Source organism: Eptesicus fuscus, chromosome 12 (assembly GCF_027574615.1).
Source record: "Eptesicus fuscus isolate TK198812 chromosome 12, DD_ASM_mEF_20220401, whole genome shotgun sequence".
In the NCBI taxonomy this organism is placed as follows: domain Eukaryota; kingdom Metazoa; phylum Chordata; class Mammalia; order Chiroptera; family Vespertilionidae; genus Eptesicus; species Eptesicus fuscus.
This window is the reverse complement of record NC_072484.1, coordinates 74,312,473-74,335,278: the sequence shown is the minus strand read 5'-3', so window position 1 is coordinate 74,335,278 and position 22,806 is coordinate 74,312,473. Positions and strand designations below refer to the sequence as shown.

Here is a 22,806-nt window from a genome sequence, read left to right as displayed (position 1 = left end):
TTGACTTTATATCCTGTAGCTTTTGTTAAATGTATTAATTCTAGGAGAATTTTAGGTTTTGTTTTTGTAGATTTCCCGTGATTTTCTACCTAGATAATAATGCTGTCTGTGACAAAGAACAATTCCTTTCTTCTTTCCAAATCTATATACACCCTTCCCCCTGTCCCCCTTATACACTGGTTAAGACTTCTGGTATAATGTTCAATAGGAGTGCTAAGAATAGACCCCCTTGCCTTCTTCTCAATATTAGAGGGAAGGCATTTAGTCTTGCCCCATCAATTATGTTTGGTGTAGGTGTTTATACATTACCCTTTATCAAGGTGAAGAAGTTCCCCCCAATTCCTAGTTTGCTCAGAGTTTTTGATATGTAACAAATGGATACTGAATTTTGTCAAATGCTTTTTCTACTTCAACTTATATCATGTGCCCTTTCTTCATGCTGTTAGTGTTGTAATTTACACAGAGTGAATTTCAAATATAGTACCAGCCTTGCCCTCTGTTCATAGCATTAAGTGGGTTTCTTGCAGGCAGCATTTAGTTGGGTCTTGCTTGGTTTACCCATTCCGATTATGTCTTCGATTATTGTGATTAGGTCCGTGACATTTAATATAATTATTGGTGCATCTGAATTTAGGTCTATTGTTTCCAACCTGTTACTGAGACCACCTAGTGAGTTTTTTCTGGTGCTTATTATATTATTCATTCCTAAATTTTCCATTTGGTTTTCCTTTATGCCTTCTCTTATCTTTCTTTGCTGAGACTTTCTATCTTTCCATTTATGGCAATAGTGCCACCCTTGCTTCCTGAAGCATTTTTATATTAGCTGCTTTAAAGTATTTGATAAATCCAATACCCATGCCACCTTGGCAACAGGGTCTGTTGATTTGTCTTTTCCCATGAAAGTTGAGATTTTCCTAGTTTATCCTTTGCCAAGTAAATCTGGCTTATATCTTGACTATTTTGAAGATTATGTTATAAGACTCTGGGTTACCTTTAAATATTACAGAAGGATGTTGAGATTTTGGTTGAAGCTGGAAGTTAACCTGGTCCTGTTCAAAGCCACACGCTATGACCTGCCCCTCGCGGGCTATGGTTCCAGTGCCAGCTCAGCTTTCAAAGCCCTGGCCAAGCCACTGGGTTGGCACTCCATGTCCCTCCAGTGGCTGGTCTGGGAGGTGGGCAGTAATCTACCGTCTTAGTCAGTCAGTTCTCAAAACTGTCCCTATGCTGTTTAGGGTCCGATTCACGCATGCACATTTGTGGTGAGCACAAGACTTCACAAAAGACTCTGCAGGTCATGTTCCCGAGCTCCTCCTCCATGATCCCCCTGATACTTTTAGGGTCCCCAGGGCTCCCCTTCTAATCCTTCAACCAGAAAGCTGGTTCGTTATTTACCCTGTTCTGCCAGCATTGCTGCCTCGGGTCCAGCTCCCATGGTCTCTTCTGGGTTGTAGCAACTGCTGATCCTGGCAGGTGTCCCTGCCTGGCCTCCTCCTCTTTTCTCATCTGTGAGAGATGTGTTACCAACTGAGTCTCCCAACGCATTGGAAATGTCAGCTGATGCGGGAAACCTTCTGCTCACTTCCGCCTCAGGATAAGGCCCAGGGCTCCTCCCATCCCCAGCCAAGCCACCTTCCGGCTTCTTGCCCACACCGCCTGGGTTCCTGTGTCTCTGAGACCTTCTGCTACCATCTAAGGGCTTCCATCCTCAGCCTATCAGTTGTCAATTAGCTACATGTACTTTGCATGGAAGAGAAATCCTTACGTACAAAATATATATTCCTTCTACAAACCAGAGATAGACATACTTTTAAAAAAAAAAAAAGAATTTCTTGCATACCGGAGACATACCAGAAAACAATCCCAAATCAGTTATTTACCTGCTTCTTCATGTCCCTTCCTTTGGCCAAAGATGCCAAAAATGCCACGGAAGATGCTGAAAGGTAATTCCTTCCTGGCAGAGTCGCCTGGCTTTCTAAACAAAGAGCTCTTAAGCACTGCTGCCCTAATGTGGTCTTTACACAAACCCCTCGTCCGTGTTTCAGTGACATCACGGGTCACGTGTTCTGTAGCCAGGCTCAAAGATGCAGGAGCTGCGGTTCCTTGCTAAGGGAGTTACACCACCGTCTAGGCCCAGGGATTTTTTATCTCTCTTTTTTTAAAATATATTTTTATTGATTTCAGAGATGAAGGGAGAGGGAGAGAGGGAGAGAAAATTCAATGATGAGAGAGAATCATGGATCAGCTGCCTCCTACTGGGGATGGAGCCTGCAACTTGAGCATGTGCCCTGACCAGGAACTGAAGTGTCAACCACTGAGCCACACAGGCTGAGGCCCAGGGATTTTTAATGCAACGTGGGTTGTTTTAGTTTTGAAAAGCACTGTCATAACTATAGGTATATCACATTTTGGCACAAACCAGCCCTTTTTACATACTAGACAAGGCTCTGGTTTGGAAACTAAGTAGCGTATCCTCTGGAACATTTGACACTACAGTTCCCATGAAATGAAAACTCCTCCCACTGAAGTCTGACTGTTTCGCTCTGCCTTTCCACAGCACTTTCCACTATTTCTTTTCCATTTTGAGGTGACTTTTAATTTTGATAAGCTTTCAAAATTACAAAGAAGTTGCTAGAATAAGAACTCTTTTTTTACCCATATATTTTACCCAGATTCATTAATTGTCTATATTGTGTACCATTTACTTTATCATCCTCTATCTCCTTTTCCAAACTTATAAAAATATTTTTAAAAATAAAAATTGCATTGCCCTAGCCAATTTGGCTCAGTGGTTAAGAGCATTGGCCTGCAGACTGAGGGGTCCTGGGTTCGATTCCAGTCACGGGCACATACCTCGGTTGCAGGATCCGGCCTTGGTCGGGGGCATGTGGGTGTCAACCAATCAATGTGTCTCTCTCACATCGGTGTTTCTCTCTGTCTCTCCCTCTCCCTTCCACTCTCTCTAAAAATCAATGGAAAAAAATACCGTTGGGTGAGGATTAAAATAAAAACTGCATCTATTTAAGGTGGACAAACATGATTTGCTGTACATATACATATACCAGTGAAAGAACTACTGTAGTCAAGCTAATGAACATACCATCTCCTCATATAGTTCCTTTGTGGGGTGTGATGAGAGCACCTGAAATCTACTCTGTTCGCATATTTCAGGAATTCAATACAGTATCACTAACTACAGCCCTCATGCCTGTGCAGTAGATCGCTAGACCTATTCACCAGCTCTCCCACTCTTGCCTTGATTTTCTTTGCATGAAGACAATAGGAGGGAGAGTCTATTCTACAGCCATTCCATAAGGTCAGATATTATACCACTTGAAACTGTGACTAAAAATAACTCCTATTTATCTCAACCAAAAGTACAGTGGGGAAATGGACCAGTGGTATGAAAAATTGAAGAAGAATTGTCCCACTACAGGAAATTTTCTGCTAAAAGCAATTGTCAGTGGTCACTAGAGTGGGTGTTTTTTTTTGGGGGGGGGGGGGGACTGTGACTTGTGCATTGGGAGTGGAGACGGTGGCGCTGCGTTGTTGGAGGGGTTAGTTCTTCCTGGAGGCCCATGTAAGCCCAAGACTGACATTGCTTTCTCCAACCAGAGCACAAGGGACTCCAACAGTCACGAGAGTTCTTAAATCAATGTTATCTCCCGAGAAGGAAAACCCATTACTACCAGTAAAACCTTATCTTCTAGGAAGGGCTAATTGACCTAAAAGATGGGATTTCATCTTATTTTAATCAGACCATTAAAATGGACTCTCCTGAACTCTGAAATGGATTTGCTGACCCCCAATTTCCATTATTCACCAAAGCAGGCAGTAAATATTGAGAAGAGGTTGATAATGGTGACGTTCTTGGAACTAAATGGAGGCCTTGGAGTCTGCGTTATTATTCTCCTCGCTCCCACTTAACTGTCTTCCCTAAATAACAAGCCCAGGCCGAGTTCTCCCCAAGGGCAACTGTCAGAGAAATATTCTTTCAGTGCTGATTACTGCATGAAAATTAAGGAGAAGAAGCTGCCAATTCTAGACTGAAGACAAGAATTTGATCTGCTCCAAGAGCTCCAACAAGGTGTCAAAGTTTTGAATCCCCTGCTGATATTTAGCAGTATTTGCAATGCAAATTTTCAGAAGCATTCTTGGGGAAATTACTAACTTCTCTCCACACCAGAATTCCTGCTTTCTAAAAAAGGGTCCCCAAGATAATTTTTTAAATAAATCAGACCTAAGGGCTTCTCTTAACACTTGCAAGTTTAATCAGTAACTCTCAGAAGACAGAGGGCCGGCCCTCTACCAGAACCCCTAAAACAGCATCACTGGGGTGGTTCTTTCTGTTTGTTTTTTGGGTTTTTTTTATAACTTCAATTCTTTTTTAAAGATTTTTAAAACTGATTTTTTGAGAGGGACGGAGGGAGAGGGGGAGAAACATCAATGTAATGTCAGAGTGTCTCTCGCACGCCCCCTACAGGACAGGAATGGATCCCACAACCCAGGCAGGTGCCCTGACCTGGAATGGAACTGGCAACCTTTCAGTGCACGGGACGATGCCCAACCAACTGAGCCAGATCAGCCAGGGCTGGGGTGGTTCTTTCTGATCAACCTTCCCACCAGGACATTATGCAGCCAAGCTCTCTGCATCCTCTTCTCCCATCTAATGCCATACACGGAACCGATTCATTTCTTCACCTTCCCACCAGCAGCAACGTTTAAGTCCCAGATTCCCACACTAAAGGTTAAAAGTGGGCCCTCGCCAGCCACCAATTCAGGATCAGCCTCATTACTTCTGAGGCTGTTGTGGCCTCGATTACACCCAGCCTCTCTCAGTCTCTCACATTCCACATCCCCCCATTTTGTAAATAAGGAGACAGCAAAGGAATGAAGAAAGGTTCAATAGATTAGCCAGTTTTAAGCTTCTAAAGAATGTTGGGTGCTGCTTCGGCGGCACATATACTAAAATTGGAACGATACAGACAAGATTAGCATGGGCCCTTGCGCAAGGATGACACGCAAATTCATGAAGCGCTCCATAGTAAAAAATAAAAATGTTGGCAGACTCCTAATTTCTCCATAAAAAGAAAAACAGTCATTTTAACTATCTGTTCTATAATGATCTTTCAGGACTTACATCCAATGAAATACCAGTGGAAGCACACATCCTTCCCAAGGCGTCTCAGAGCCGGAGATGAAATGAACAGACTCCACGGGCTCAGCAGTGACTGGACCACCCTGATCGTCTCATGTGCTCAATCTAACCCTGCTCTTCCCCCAGGGACCCGGGGTGGCATCAGGAGTCAGTGAAGGGCTCCCTTGACAGTGACCCTGGGAAGCAGCTCCTCCCCTGGCTTAGGGAAGGGACGCACAAAAGGTATACACGTGGAGTATCCCCTCCAAATGGCTCACCTGGATTCTGGGGTGACAGAGGCAAGAGGCATGAAGCTTGAGAGAGCAATTAAGCCCAAGCGCAGTTGGCTAGAGCCCATAAGCACCCCGAGTCATAGAAGGGTGGGGTTGGTATGAGCCTGAGTAATTAGAGATGGTTTCATGAAAAAGCACGGTAGAGCCCTAAGTTAAAGAAGGAGGCACCATTAGCTGTGAGAAGACAGGTGAGCTTCCAGGCACGAGAGAAGAAAAGAGGCATCAGTGGTCCCCCTGATTTCCGCTTTTAGGACAGTACAGCCCCAGCTCCAAAATTCTACGTCGCCACACCATTTTTCCTCCGAAGCCATTTGTGGGGATATAATACGAGGTGTCTGGCACTAGGGAGAGCACTTCTGATAGGTGTCTATACCTTCAGTCCCAGGTGACCCAGGAGTGACTCCATCAAAATGAGGAATTCACTTTGGGGCATTATTTAAAGCACTCAGCGTATATTCTAGTATGTTAATTCAGTATTTCTCTCTATTTAAGATTTCAAAACCTTTACAATTTTAACTTCCAAAAACAAAAGCCAACTTCCTAACATTCTACCAGTTGTTAGTGGACCTGCATCTAAGGGGACCCTCTGCTAGCCTCTCCAGAGTGTCCCCTCTGCAGCCGCCTGAAAAAGCCCTGTGTCCTGAGATTAACTTGCCTGCCAGCATCCCAGGCAGACCCTGCTCAGGGCTCTCAGGCTGGGATGCAGAAGCCTTAAACCACAGCTCCCCAGCCTCTTTGTCCCCCACCCCCAGCATTTGATTTAAAATTGGGCCTGTGCGTGGACCCTGTGTGTGGACCCTGTATGCGCGGCATCTGTGTTTGTCAAAGTTCCATAGCTGATTCTCTGCGCAGCCAGAGATGTGAACCCCGGTCCGTGCTAACCCAAGCCATTACCTAAGAAACTCTGCTGGGTTAGGGCTCTCTCCTAGCTCACTATCAGCACCTGCTTCCAACCAAAACCAAACTCAAAGGTAAACGCAGGAAAAGCCAAGTTCCATGCTGGGGGTGTAGGGGGGGAGTGGGGAGGTGAGAGGGCAGAAGACTGTGGATATGGACAAGGTACAAATTCCCACCAGCCCAGCCTGCTTCCTCCCATCCCCAACTCCAGATTCCTGAAAGTGGCTCCCAGGCCTCATCATGTTTGATAGACAGTTTTTACATTTCCACTTTTAAACATTAATTTAAAATCATAACATCATGCAATGCAGTTAACTGATGTTTTAAAATAGAGCAACCCTTAGTTTCTTCTCAGAGGACTTTATTATGTGGTTGGGCCTCCACAATGGGATTGCAAGGACTTGTTAGAATGTGCATCCAGGGTAGGAGTCATTTGCCTCTGACTTAGTTAAACCTAAATTCTTTAGAAGTTTTACAAGCTTGACAAATGTATTTTATGATATTATTTTATGACCTAGAACAAAACCAACACATGCATAATCGGCAAAGAATTGGAAACCCTCCTATTGTGACTCATTCATACTTATTGGCTCTGAATCAGTGATGTTCAAAGGTGAAGAAAAATAATGAAACTTCCTTTAAAAAGAGAAAAATAACAATCAAATCTCTCCCGTGATTGTGCATGTTCACTCTATGATCCGCATTCCAACAGACTGAAATATGAATGGATACACTTAACACATAAATACGTTTTAAGTCATATCAAATACATGCTAGGACATGGATGAACCCTGAACAAAGAAGCATGCTAAGAGAGTAAGCCAATCATAAAAGCACAACTATTGGATAATTGTACTTCTATGAAACATCTAGAATAAGCAAATTCACGGAGACAGAAAGGAGCTGGGGTACAGAGTTTCTATTTGGGTTTTAAAAAAATGCTTTGGAAATAGATGGTGGTGGTGGCAGTACAACATTGTGAAGGTAATGAACGCCACCAAATTATACACTTAAAAATGGGTAGCATGGCAAATTTTATGTGACATATATTTTACCACAATAACATAACTAAAAATAAAATCGTATCAAAATACTACTTGGCTAGAAACCAATGGCCTAATATCCATAGCAGAAAGTCCTGAAAGCAACTAAGACAATGCCTCCCATGTCAGGTGTCCTGGCCTCCCGACCTGGGCATCCGTGGTCTCTAACAGTTCTGGGGTGTTTCCTGTGTACAGATAGGGACAAGACTAATCCATGGACTTTTCCATCACCCATCCTGTCTCTTTGGCCAACGCACTGGACTACTATTTATTTAACAGCTGCTCGCTGGCCGCTGTAATCACAAGCTGATTAGAACTGAATTGTTTGGCCATGCTCATAGTCATCACGGCTGTCAATGATGAGCGCTTTGTTTTCAGTTCTATAAACACATGAGCAATTCTCATGTCATCAGCTACTTAAACGGAATAAATACTTAGACCATGCCTTCTCAATAGGAGCAAGAGCCAAGGAGATTTCTTCTTGGAGACAAAAAATCATACCTTAGATATGACAATGGTTTATGGTCCTCCACAGGGACACAGTCTTTAAGAGATATGCAGAATGTATTTGGGATTAAAATTTAAGGGGGGAGGGTATGGTTAAGAAAAAATGCTCCCTGAAAGGATGATAATGGAAAAAAGGTTAACAAATATGGCTTTATATCCTTTAATTAAATATTTTCCTTAAACCAGAAATAAAGAAAAAACAGCTGAAAGGGAAAGGGAAAAAACCTTATGAAAAGAAGTTTTCATTAGAGACCAATGTAGGGCTTTGCTTCAGGCCTCCCTCCAGTCTTTCCAGCATATCGTGCACCTATAGGTGAGGGGCCTTACCCTCCATTTGGCCCAAAATCTCTACTTTTCCTAAGACCAGCATATGCATCCATTCACGCAGGCAGTCATGAGTGTTGGTTAAGCACCAGGCACTCTGCTAGGCCCATTTGGCAAGACCTGCCTTGCCCAAACGAACAGAGCCCCACATACGCCAGTAAAGAAGAAAGCCTTGACCCCTCGCTGTACCACAGCCTTGAAGAGAAGTAGGCAGTAGACCAGTGAAGCCAAGAAATCAGGTTTGAGGCCAGGTAGCGTTGGCTCTTATCAAACAAGCAACTTGGTGCAAGTGATTTGACCTCGGAAAAAGAGATGGTGATGTGGTTCCTTACAGGGATGCAGTGAGAACCAAGCGAGAGATGACAATAGACATGTGTCTCTTACAAGCTCAAGTCACTACTGATCATGCCTTTTCAAGTGAAATAATAGAACAAGTAGAAAGTACACAGCAACCCGTCATGATTTCCATCAGTGGATACAGTGTACCACACCCTCACACTCCAGCCAGGGCCCCGCAACTATCTCGGAAGGAGGGCAAGCACTAGCTTCAATAGAAGGGGCTCTAGCAGGTCAGGTGTAAAGCCCAGCCTGAAATACTAGACAGGAGCTGCAGCAGGCAGGGTTTCCAAGTCAATGAAGAATTTCAGCTATGTGCATCCCTCTTTTCTTATCGAGCCAAGAAGAGAGGGACTCACGCTGGGTGCCCAAGGACACACTGCATTTACTTCCCACAAACTTGAACTAATAAGCAGACAAAGAAGTTGGCTGCCTTTGGGGTATGATTTCAGGGGCCATAGAAGGAACAGGCTTTGAAAAGTATGCATCTCCCCAGCTTGCTGAAACTTTTTCAGTGAGTACATGTTTCCATTCCAGAGAGGAAGGTAAGGTTCCAGCATATATCCCCTAAGACCAGGTGCTAATAAAGCTTACACTCCAGAGCCCCTCACTCTCCCAGGTTCCTTTCCCAGAGGTCGGCAGGGGGGCCTGGCAATGTGTTCTCATGGTACTATATTTTCATGCAAGTTGCAAAAGGATGATACTGTAAGAGCAATCACTGAAGACATGGTCCCTTTCCACGCTGTCTCATTCCATCACACTTTCTCGCATGGCAGGTAGTAGGATGATTATGGGCAATTGGGGGAGCCAATAAGGGAAGGGAAGAGGGGGTTTAGTGGGATATATTTACCTGGTTTATCATCTCTTTGTGTATAGTTAGGTCTTTGCTGGTCATCCTGATGAAAGAATGATTCCCCAGAGTATAACTCCCAGTGCAACAACCCTCCAACCCTCAGTGAGGCCCAGAGGTCATACTGCAATATGAACATGTCCTAAGTGTGAAGCAAGTATGTGAACAGGAGGAAAACCAGCACTTTAGATGCAAAGAACAGAAAGCTTGTCTGTGATATATACTCTTCCAATTCCTATAGCTCCCATATGAAAGAAAATTAACATGCCCTAGCTGGTTTGGCTCAGTGGATAGGGTGTCAGCCTTCTGAAGGAAGGGTCCCGGGTTCGATTCCAGTCAAGGGCACATGCCAGGGTTGCGGGCTCCATCCCCAGTAGGGGTCGTGCAGGAGGCAGCCAATTAATGATTCTCTCTCATCATTGATGTTTCTATATCTCTCTCCCTCTCTCTTCCTCTCTGAAATAAAAAAAAATACTTTTTTTTTTTTAAAAAGAAAAGAAACAGAGATTCCTCCTTCTTCATGAAAAGAAATCCTAGACATTTCCAAGAGATTACGCTGAATGAGCTGTGAAGAGAAAAAAAAACCAAAACAGTCTAAAGCAAGGGTTGGCAAATTATGTTTCAACAAATTATAGCCCATTGGTCAAATCTGGTCCACTCCCTGTATTTATAAATAAAGGTTTATTGGGGACACAGCCACACCCATCATTTACATATTGCTTAGGGCTGCCTTTGCCCACAAAAACAGTGTTGATTAGTTGTTACAGAAGCCAAGTGACTCCCAAGGCCTAAAATATCTTTTTTCTTTTTTAATCTTCACATGAGGACATGCTGAGAGAGAGAGAGAGAGAGAGAGAGAGAGAGAGAGAGAGAGAGAGGGAAATCAATGCAAGAGAGAAACTTCCATTGGTTGCCTTCTGTATGTGCCCAGAGTAGGATCGAACCCGCAATCCAGGCATGTGCCCTGTCCAGGAATTGAACCGGCAACCTTTTGGTGCACAAGACAACATTCAACCACCAACTGAGCCACTCCGGCTGGGCCCAAGCCCTAAAATATTTATTATCTGATCCTTTACAGAAAATGTCTGCTTATCCCTGCTCTAAACCATTAATAATACAAAGCAGATACTGATCAGTCATACAGAACAAAAACTGAATTTTCATCCTGCTTTCTCTATAGAAAATGTTCCCAAATCATGGTAATATTAAGAGAATAGCAAGCACGTAGCCAAAATATGCAGCAAAACTGTATTTAGAGGCAGGTTAGTTTGTTGACTACAACAACATTAAGATTTTTTATTCCTTTTCTCATTTTAAAAATATGCACTTTTGTACTCCACGTCTTATGACCTTCAGGCCACACCAACGGTCAGGGTAGGCACCTACTAATGTATAAAGAAATGGATCGCTGCTGTGGCCCTCGTCACTCCAATGCAGAGCTCTCATTGACTTTGGGGGTGGGCCGTGGGGTGGGGAAAACTGATAGAAGAGGCATATAGAGGAAGCAACTAGTTGTAGACAAGGGAGCTCAGCGCAAGGCAGTGATAACTGAAACAGACACATCTTCAGGGAGCACTAACCTTACACAGGCGGAAAAATAAAAGCTCTGTTTAAAATCTGAGTGTGTTCTGTCCAAGCAAGATGCTAAAATAAAGTGTAGGCAGGGGTACAGAGTATGCAGAGGTACTGGCAGGGGTGCAACTGAATGCTATGTAATTAGTAAGCAATAATCACATGCAAATTGCAGCCTATTAGAAAGCAGGAAAGGGTAAAGTCAGCTGGTCTGATTTTAAAAGCTTCCTTCTGAGCGGAGGGAAGCTTTCTCTCTCTCTGCTGAGCCAAGAGAAGCAGCAGCAGAGAAGGGGGTCCTGGGAGGTCAAATGATGCCATTGGGTGGTTAGCTGGTAGGTAGGTGGTCTTGCAATCGTGAGGTCATCAAAGTGGGAAGGTTTTGAAACCATCTGACTTTTCTACATCATCCTGCCCCAGAAAGCTAAACAAGTCCCAGAAGTTTCCAACTCCAAGAAACTGTCAAGGAACATCAGGAAGTGACAGTTGACTGTGGTCCAAGGAGAAGGCCAAAGGAGAGAAGACAGTCATTTTCAAAAGGGGAAGATGAGCGCAGTCGCTGGACCCAGGTGCTTCTTCCTGTGAAAACATTGGTGGCAACAGGACAGGTTGCCGAGGGAGGCAGGACTGAAAGCTGAGCAGAGCACAGGTCTGAGTGGGAATGAGAGCACAGACCAGACGCATTGCAGCCCTACAGGGAGGCAGTGAGGTGTCTTAGCGTAAGGTGGGCCCAGCAGAAAAGTCCCAAGGGTCTCACAAGGCAGCATCATTATGCATCAGGAATCACCTATGAACGGTACCAGAATAGATGCTGCAATTCTAAGAGACGCCCCTAATTCTAGATAAGTAAGGCATAGCTGTAGGGATTAACCAAAAGGTTCCGATTGTCATTTAAATCTCAGTTAATCTGATTAATGATGCAATTTGTGGTGCCTTTGCTTTATGAAGAATCACGTAAAAATGTTTTTAATATGCACCTGGAGATATAAAGCACCCTTCTTCCAGAGAACAGGTAAAACAAGAGGCTATGAAGCTGAGCTTCATAATACGCAATTATTAACCTCACACACCTGTAACTTCTCTCAGACTCATGTGCTCTATCTAGCCCAGAGAAACACACATGCACAAGGAGCCAGGTACGAGAATTTTCATAACATCCATGTCTGTAACAGTGGGAAACTGAGGCAACCTGAATGTCCCTCAGCAGGAGATGGTTCATGTGCCCATGCACAAATATGCCACACCACAACAACGAATGCACAGGATTGGGCCTTTTCCTTATCAAGTTACACAAAATACAGGTGATCGTACAGAAACTTTGCAAAACATACACACGATGCTCTATAAGGATTAGAGAGTAACACATACACTGTCAGGACAGTATTGCTACAGAGGCGGGAGAAAGACATCACTGCTGGGCGCTATGCCGGGGAGCTTCAACCACACTGTTGATTTTCATTTTTTAAAGCTACTACTATGTCCACAGGTATTTATCTTATTTTTCTTAATACTGCTTTGTATGCTTTTAATATTTTGTAATAAATTCTAAAAGAATAATTATCAAATTCATTTCAAATTGGTAGATTTTACTACAATGAATATATTCTTTAAAGCAGAAGAAAACTACTCAATTCAATCTCCCTAAAATGCTCTATCATAATGAGATTTTATCCATATAAATGCTTTATGAGGTTGTGATGATGATATACTATGGAATATTAAATATTAGACACGTTTAACATTGAAAATCTTTGAAATTATTATTTAAAATAACCCCCAAATAGTTCACTGCATAGATACGCCTTGATTTTAACCACTCTCCCTTTCTTAAATGTAGATTTCTTCTAATTCTCCGTTACGAATATTGTAGTTCATAATGTTTTTGTGTGCATAATATCTTTTTTTCATTTTCAGATTTAAGATATGTTCCTGGAGGTAGGACTATAAGTCAAAAAGTTTGATCATTTTTTTTGTGAATCATTAAACATTGTCAATGCGTTTTCAATATAAATGGTTGCAAGACTACTGTTTCTGGCCAAAATTGAAATAGAGGCATCAAATTTCCCCTTCGGCTTAAAATATAAAAAACCCCAGTTTACTGCCCTAAGAAAATTTCCAGTCTGGAGAGTGTTGCTCAGTGGTTAACCATCAGCCCATGAACCAGAAGGTCACAGTCTGATTCCTGTTCAGGGCACATGTCTGATTTGTGGGCTCAATCCCCAGTGGGGGGCATGCAGGAGGCAGCTGATTGATGTTTCTCTCTCATCAATATTTCTATCCCTCTACCCTTCTCCCTTCCGCTCCCTAAAATCAATAAAAAAATATATTTTTAAAATTTAATCCTCACCCGAGGATATTCTTCTTTTTTTTTTTATTCTTTATTGATTAAGGTATTACATATGTCTCCTTTTCCCCCCATTGCCCCTCCCCATCCGGCAATAAAAATATTTTTTAAAAGAAAATTTCCAAGCCATGACACAGGGAAGGGAGGGCTAGGCAGTCATCAGCCTTCCTGAGTTGGGAGATCTGGGAGAACAAGATAGAGAGATTCACTGGACCGAATATGAGCGAGAGCTGCCCATAGGAAGAACTTGAAAATCTGCGGAGGATCTCCTTTGAATCTACAGCAGGGTACTAACTCGTGCATGCAAGTACCTGGCACCAGGGAAAAGAACCACCCACAAGGATGAGAAGTTAGTGCTCATACAGGGTGATTCCCGCAGTCAGATTAGAAAACCTCCTAACTCATGGACCACTGGGTACAGTACTCAGAGGATCTTGACTTAGTCATGGGGAATAATTAGCCCCCCTCCCCACCACTAAATGCTTCTCTGAAGCCACCTAACTAATCTTAAAAACAAAACCCAAAGGATCAAACTATTTCCAAGTAACTTATCTGTGTCCCAGAATAAATTTTACAAATATTTATAAGAATACTAAAATATCAGCATGCAACAAGGTAAAATTCAGTGTCTGGAATTCAATAAAAAACTATCAGGCATGCAAAGAAGGAGGAAGAGATGTCCCTGGTTTGAAGAAAAAATAATCAAAACTAAACAGAACTGTCACTGATATTATTATCTTAGACAAGTACATTGATTCAGATCAGAATCTGGTCTGTCCATGGGCACGTGAGTAGAATGTGCATTCTGGTGTTGTTGGGTGGAATACTCCATAAATGTTAATTAGGTCAAGTTGATGAATACTTTTGTTCCAGTCTTCTATATTCTTACTGATTTTTTGTCTACTTGTTCAATAGATTACTGTGAGAATAGCATTAAAGTTTCCAACTCTAATTGTGGGTTTTTCTAATTTCTCCTTTCAGTTCTGTACATTTTTGTTCTGGTACTTTTTGAAGCTCTATTGTTATGTGTAGAAACAATTAGGATCGTTACTTCAACTTGATAAATTGAGCACTTTATTGCTCTGAAATGACATTCTCCATCCCTGGCAATATCTATTTACCTTAAACCTATCTTGTCTGACATTAACATAGTCTTTGCATTAACATTAGCATGGTTTATTTTTTTCCATCTTTGTAGCTTATTTTTATCATTATAGGAAAAGTTTGTTTTATCTAGGAAGCATTTGGGTCTTGCTTTAAATATATATATAATCTGACTTTAATTATTGAGTGTTTAGAACAATTATATTTAATGTGGTTAATTATATATTTGGGTTTAATCCTATCATTTTGCTATTTGCTATTTGTTCTATCTGTATTTCATTACACTTTTTCTCCTTTTTTAGATTATTTATTTTTTAAGAAATTTTCTAATCTCTTTTGTTGTCTTTAGCTACATATAACTCTGTTATTTTTGTGGTTGCTTTAAGGTTTACAGTATACATACTTAACTTATTACAGATGTTTTTCATGTGATATTATACTACTTCATGTACATTATAAGAAATTTACAATAACAGTTTCATTTCTCCCCTATCAGTCTTTGATAATTCTTTTAAAAATTTTATTCCAAAATATTAAAATCATATAGAAAGGTATAAAGAAAAAGAGATAACTATTTGTGAAGATATTATTAACCTTAAGTTATCAAAATCAATACTATAGTTGGAGCTCCCCTGCAGAGCACTCAGCATATGCATCTTTCTCCACCCTCCAGCGATAACTACTGTTCTGACTACACATATATTAATCTCTAATCCTTATACAGTATTGTGTTTTTTAAACAAATGAAGCAGGAACCATTATTTGTACATAGGAGGGAAGAAGAACTTTGATCCATATCATATGCAAAGATTTACTCAAAATAGATCATAGATATAAATTTAAAATCTAAAACTATAAACCTAAAATAACAGTTGGGAGTAAATCTTTGTGACCTTCACTTAGGTAAAGACTTCTTAGATATGACACTAAATGTATAGTCCATGAAATAAAAAATTTGATAAATCAGACTTTTCTAAATTAAAAATGTCTATCTTTCAAAGACACTATTAAGAAAAGACAAGTCACAGATTAAGAGAAATATCTGCAAATAACATATTTGATAGAGGACTTGTATCTGGAACATATAAAGAACTCTCAAAACAAAAATAAGAAAAACAATGTAAGTAACACAATAAATATAAAATAACAAACAGACAATCCCATTTAAAAACTGGCAAACGATTTGAACAAATATGTCTACCAAAGAAAACAGATGGATGGTAAATAAGCAAATAAAAAGGATGTTCAATGTCATTAGTCATTAGGCGAATGCAAATTAAAACCCTAATGAGTTACCACCACTCACTATTAGAACGGCTGAAATTAAGCAGACTAACCATTCCAAATGTTGGAAAGGATGTGGATGAACTGGGCTCTCATACAATAGTGGTGGGGATGTAAAACTGTATAACCACTTTGGAAAAGTTTGTCAGTTTTAAAAAGTCAACAATTCCCTCTTAGGTATTTAGCACAGAGAAATGAAAGCATATGTCTACAGAAACACTTGTACACTAATGTTTACAACAGCTTTATATTGATAGTCTATAACTAGAAACACCCAAATGTCCATTGATATGTAAATACATAAATAAACTGTGGTTTATCCATATAATAGTGTTACCATAGACAGTCAGTCAGAGGGCCGGGAAGTCTTCCCCATTGGCCAAGATGGCACAGGGGGAGGCTCTTACACTGAGCCACAAAAAGCTAGAAAGGTAAATAGACAGGGTCCCAGTGCAGGAAAGCTAGCAAGATAATTGGATTTAAAAAATTCCTCCCCTCCCTATCCCTAAAAGAACAGCAGGCTTGAGCAGGAAAAGGGGATGGTCTTTGAGAGGGTAGCCCACCATTCTCCCAGCTGTGGCACTTGAAGAAACCTCTTCCCTTTTGCACCAGCACCTGTCTCACGAGTCTGGCTTTCCTTGAGGCAGGCAGCCAAACCTGCATCTCGGTTACAATAGGATGCTACTCGGCATTGAAAGGAATGAACTGTTAATAACATGCTACATAGATAAATTTCAAAATAATTATGCTGAGTGAAAGAAGCCAGAGAATAATAGAATGCATATTATATGCTTCAACTTACATTAAGTTTGAGGAAATACAAACTAAGCTATGGTGACCGAAAATAGAGCAGTGGTTGCCTGGGGGAGGAGCCGGTGAGGTAGGAGATGAGAGGACTACAAAAGGAGCACAGAGAAACTTCTGGGGGATGGAGACCTTCACTCTTGATTGTGGTCATGGCTTCACTGATGTATACATACATCAAAACATATCAAATTGTACACTTTAAACACGTACCGATTACCGCATGTCAATTCCACCTCAAAAGTGTTTAGAAATATCAATGGTTGCACCTAACAAAATAGAAACATATTCTACAAAACGAAAAGATAACAACCACCTAACACACTCTGTTCGGTAAATTACTTCGAAGCTTCTTGTAGTCTCACTCAGAAACTGCTGCACTCCTGGAGGTAAACACGGTACCTGGCAAACTGTCACCTTGCAATTGATGGTGTGCTCAGTGAACAAACACACTTTAGGTTTAAACACTCATCAAACCCAGATTTCACTCCTCCACATTAAGCTTTCTTTTTGCTCCAAAGACTAGCTCACAATTACCTGCTTCATGAAAGAACTGGCTACCTGGGTGCCCCCAGCCTAGCTCATGCCGGGCCTGACAAGTACCATAGAATCCAAAGGGAGGGAAGAATCCAAAGCGTATAAAGCTATCAGCAGTGGCCAGCTCCCACACTGTTACTTCCCTTTCTGAACCTTTTCTAGGGTTTCTGCCCTTCCATGTTCACTCTTCTCTCTCTCTCTCTCTCTCTCTCTCTCTCTCTCTCTCTCTCTCTCTCTCTCTCTCTCTCCTTTTGTCTTATTGCATTTGTAGAAATCATTGTTAAAGATCCTTATCCTTGCTGTTAAAATTATGTGGTTTTAACCTGTTAGGAATCTACCTCACAGTAAGAAAAACAAAACAATATTTTCTTCTACCTTTGGTTGTCCTCCTGTACATCTTGGCTGTTATGTTTTGAAACAATGATCTTGAAGAGACTGGGGAAGGAGGAGGCTCTCCCACCTGGTCAGTGCATCAGGCCTCGGACTTTATCCATGCAATGGACCAGCCCTGTGCTGGGGACTTGGCTTTCCCTCACCCATACTCTCTGTACCCACAGGATGCCACTTCCCTCCAGAAAAGGGGGCCAGGTGAACGTTCTCCCCAGAGACTGGCGTAGGGCAGGGAGGGTCAGCTGATAGGTGATATGAGTCTGTGACACTTCAGTCTAAAGTATGTATGTCATGGGCAGCACTGGCTTTAAAATCCCTAGACCACATGTCTTGCTTCAAGCTTCTATACTAATTTCCCCTAAATAAAAAGAAGGAAGAGGAGGAGGAGGAGTAAGAAGAAGAGGAAGGGGAGGAGATGAAAGAAAGAAAGAGAGAGAAGAAGAAGAGGAGAAGGAGGAGGAGGAGGAGTAAGAAGAAGAGAAAGGGGAGAAGATGAAAGAGAGAGAAAAAAGAAGAAGAGGAGAAGGAGAAGGAGAAGGGAAGGAGAAGGAGAAGGAGGAGGGGGAGGAGGAGGGAGAGGAGGAGGGAGAGGAGGAGGAGGAAGAGGATGAGGAGAACAACAACAACAACAATAACAGAAGGCTTGAAGAAGCCAGCATATGAGAGCCAAAGAGAAGCATTAAGTAAGTATTCTGTGTCATTGCTAACTTCTTCATGTCATACAAACATGTTCCTCCTATAACATCCAGTAAATATTACACTAAAATGCTCTGTGTAGCCCTAGTCGGTTTGGTTTAGTTTAGTGGATAGAGCATCAGCCTGTGGACCAAAGGGTCCCTTGGTTCGATTCTGGTCGAGGGCACGTACCTGGGTTGCAGGCTCCTCCCTGGCCCAGGCCCTGGTTAGTGCTTGTGCAGGAGGCAACCAATCAATGTGTTTCTCTCACATCAATGTTTCTTCTCTCTGTCTTTCCCTCTTTCTTCCACTCTCCCTAAAAATCAATGGGAAAATATCCTCAGGTGAGGATTAACACAAAAAAAATTAAATAAAATAAAATGCTCTGTGTGTAGGGGAGGGAGGTCCCTGTGTACAAGCAAATACACTCATCCATGTCAATGTACTTGAGATCCTAAAGTCCAAACAACCTGCTTCATCTTGCAGGAGGAGAACCTAAGTCTCCCTAATGAACATTCCAGTCGGCTCCTCTCCTTTCCTGTTGCGGGACACGGAACTCAGGGAACTTCCTAGAGTTGCTCGTTAATGCCACTATCTCTGAAGAAAACAATGGACCAACATCTGAAAAACTGCTATGCTCCTAAGACAGCCATTGTCTGTTGACTGCACCAAAGATGAAACTCGCCAACCATCACACACTTGTTTAAAATTGCTTTTAGGTTGCCCAGGTCAATTTTTTTTTAATGAAATATCAAAACCAGAAGCACAAATGACAGAAACTTATGGGGAGATGGGGGAAAACACCAGAAAAAAATGTGAGTAATAAACACACAAATGTGGAATAAAAACAGCCAAAATGCCACTAAAAACCTGAGCAGTACATCCCTAGGGATGGCAAGCAATCCCGACTTATAGGAACACTAAAGTCAGATGATTACCAGAAACATCCAAAGATGACATGCAGTAGAATGGCAGCCTAAGAAAGTGGACCCTAAAGGGATTTCTTTTTCCCGTACACTTACAAAATAGGGCTTACTGTACACTTAGTTCCAGCACTTTTTTCTCCAGGAGGAAAAACCTGCGGTGACACACACACAGATTCAAGGCAGATTTCACACTGGTTGCACTCCAAAAGGCAAGCCCACATTACACATGGAGGGCCTTTCTAGGAAAGAGGTTTCCCAGGCAGCCCTCAGCAACTCCTCACAAGGTGCCAGCTCTGCAACTGGCTGTTCTGAAAGCTGTGGGGGCATAAAACTGTTTTTAAACAGCATTTTTTTACATCATATTTTTAAAAGACAAAGAGATTTGTAAAGTTTTTACCTATTTCCACACGTCAAAGGAGCAACAATTGAATAGTTCCTTTCAATCACTACTTGAAGGAGGCCCAACACTAGCATCACCCAGTCCTCTACCTTCAGATGTCTTCATAGAGATAAAGCATAACCCATGCAAGGGAGAGGCACTCTCCCTACACATACCAAAAACACACACGCATACACACACACACACACACACACACACACACACACACACACACACAGATTCAGAAATTGTTTCTGGAACCTGAAAACATTTTGTGATAAACATCTTTGAGCTAATATGCTATCAGTAGCATTACTGGTGGCTGACATTCAGGAAACTACTTCAAATGCCTTAAGCCATTCCTTTTTAAATTTTGGATATAGATTAACCTCCAGCTTCCTTCTTCTTTTAGTGAATGTCATCTCTTCCAAGAGGCCTTTCATATCCACCCAACATAAAATAGACCTCACACCCAGCACCCTCCTTCCCTATGCCCCGTTTTATGTTTTTCACAGCAGTTACCACCACCTATCATTATTACATACTAGAGGCCTGATGCACGAAATTCGTGCAATAGTAGGCCTTCTTTCCCCCAGCTGCCGGCACCAGCTTCCCTCTGGCACCCGGGACCTGGGCTTCCCTCACCGTTCCGGCTTTGTCCGGAAGGTTGTCTGGAAGGATGTCCGGTCTAATTAGCACATTATGCTTTTATTATTATAGATACCCTTTATATGTTCCTGTCTACTGCCTTGGCCAGAATGGAAAGTTCCAGGAGGCAGGAACATATCTGTTTTGTTCACCATTGTATGCTCTGGTCCTGACTCAGCACAAAATAAATTCTTGTTGACCAAAGGTAAGAGGCAAAAAGGGGACTGAGCAGGGCTAAATTTTACCTTCTGAAGCCTCAAGTTTGCATTACTATCTCTCAGATCACTCTACTGTATACAACATTGAGGTAATCTACAAGCATTGCTCCATTGAATCCTCATGACAAAACTAGCTGGATAGTATCATTAGCCTCATTTTAGAGATGACAAAACTAGATTTAGAAAGTCTAAGTTATTTGCCTGACACTTTAAGGAATCCCAACTTCTGAAGATAGGCTGGTTTTTGTTAAATTTTTTAAAGTTAAACCCATCTGCAAAATGTCTCTGTAGAGGTTCATTGATAGCTTGAAAAGTGCCCATCGCTCTGATAGAAGGAAATGCCTGGCGAAGATGTCAGGGAAGGAAGGAGAGAGCTGAGAGGCTGAGCAGGAAAGAGGTGCACAGGCTTAGCCGCCAAGCCTGACTCGTCCACCCACACTCACCTGGTTTTTAGGTTTCCTCCCAAACGTATTTACTGCTCCACGACGCCGGGTGGTTTCCCTTGGCTTTTTCAACCTGCAGCCAACTCTTCAGCTCGCCAAAACTTTTGTCAGTCCAGAGGCACCGGGACAGCCGGGTACTGTGACCGTGACGGGGCACTGTGGCGTCTGCAGCCTCAGCCTCCGTGTGACTCAGGTGCCCAGGCAGCTCACAGCAAGAGCTGACTCGAGACGCAACCTGATTCATAGGGCCCAGAGGACGCCTGGGCTCTGGCCCCAACTAATAAAGCATTTACCCAACTAATAAAGCATTTGCCCCCAGATGAGATGCAGTGAGATGGCAAACAAACAAGGAGAAGTAAAAAGGAAAGTCAACACGAGGTAAGCAAATGGTGTATGCTCTTCATCATCAACCACCCATGAGTGAGTGAGTGGTGAGTGAGCACAGCGAGGCCAGCAACAAGGAGCGTTTGGGGAGGTGGGGCAGGGCCTGTGCTGGTCTCCAGTACTAACTGAACAAACCCATCTCTCCATTGGGAAGTCTTCTCTGGAGCCTTTCTTCAAAGGTAGCACCTACCTGCTCTGATATTCAAGGACAATACCACAGAAATAAATGCATGGATCTACCTCTCCAAGGAACGGCCAGAGAATTTCTCATTCACATGACATATTTAATGAATGCCTGCAGGTGCCAGAAGCCTATAAAAAGACTTTAAAACAACTTTATGTTTTGCATGAAGATTTAATTTGCTACAGCTCTATCCAAATCTCCTCCCCCACCCCAGATCATTAATCTGGGTTTTGAGCCATAAAGTGCCCAGCTTCCATCAGAGATAACCAGAAGAGATTAAAAAGCATGGTCATTTTCCATAAACACTTTTATTTTAAGAAGTAGAATTTTTTTTTTAAACACTGAGCACTGGCAATATTACCAAAAGCTATTTAAAGAGTAGAGAGCGCGAACAGTGTTACATTTTGGTGCCTTCCCTCACAGCACGAGGCTGGATCTCGACTTAATGCCAACATACAGGACCTGTCCCTTTCCTCCCACCAGAGGTTCCCTGGTGGGGGCTGGGCTCCTAGGTCTTCAGAACCTTAGCCCAGCTGGGCTTCAAAAAGCTTTTCAGCATCTGGAAACTTCGAGAATGTTCTCTTCTGTTCATCCCAGGTAAGCTAACTGATTAAAGTTTCTTCTTGGATCAATGGGCTGCTATTGCCCTCTGAGTACCCTGACCTTTCTCCCTGGAGATAGCGGGAGGAGTGCATAGGGGACAATCCAACCAGGCAACCAGGAAAACACCATGCAATTTAACTTCCTGATCACAGGTTTCTCTGCTGGTGGATTTCTCTCAAAGGGGAATGTACCTGCCAGGGTTCTCCTGAGAAACAAACCCAATAGAAGGAAGAGAGATGGATGGATGGGTGGGTGGGTGGGTGGGTGGGTGAGTGGGTGGATGGATGGATGGATGGATGGATGAATAGATTTTAAGGAATTGGCTCACATAATTGTGGAGTCTGGGAAATTCAAACCTGCAAGGTGAGCTGGCAGGCTGGAGACCCAGGAAGAGCCAATGCTGCAGTTCAAATCCAAAGGCCATCATTTGGAGAAGTCCCTCTTGCTTGGGGATGTCAGACTTTTGTTCTATCCAAGCCTTCAACTGATCGGGTAAGTCCCATCCACGTTATGGAGGGTAATCTGCTTTCTCAAAGTTCACTGACTTAACTGTTAATCCCCAAGACACCCTCACAGAAACATCCAGAATAATGTTTGGTCACACATCTGGACTCTGTGTTCCTGCTAAGTTGCCACGTAAAATAAGCCAGCATGGGGATCTTAATGCATTCCCTCTTTGCCTTCCTCACTTTTTTTATGCTTGAAGATATACTACATGTTGTTTTTTTTTAAATATAGTAACATCTCAGCAATGCAGGTGCCCCTAGACACTTCAAAGCTTTATAAACTATCTTTGACAACTTAGAAATGTCAAACCCCTTTACAAAGGTTGTCACACAAATCTCAAGTTTAAGAATTTTTTCTCTAAATATGCTATTCTTTATAGAGATTTAAAAAATCAAATTTTTATAAATAGAAAAAAAAAGA

At 42.2% G+C, this 22,806-nt stretch overlaps 1 protein-coding gene and 1 non-coding gene across 3 annotated transcripts in view; one reads left to right on the top strand and one right to left on the bottom strand.

Moving 5' to 3' along the window:
* FHOD3 (formin homology 2 domain containing 3) overlaps window positions 1-22,806 on the bottom strand; it is a 376,750-nt gene that overhangs the window by 157,066 nt on the left and 196,878 nt on the right. The gene's annotated exons all lie outside the window — the stretch shown is intronic.
* LOC114230051 (U6 spliceosomal RNA) lies at window positions 4,943-5,049 on the top strand. The gene has a single exon (XR_003615908.2). It is a non-coding gene; the product is annotated as a U6 spliceosomal RNA (small nuclear RNA).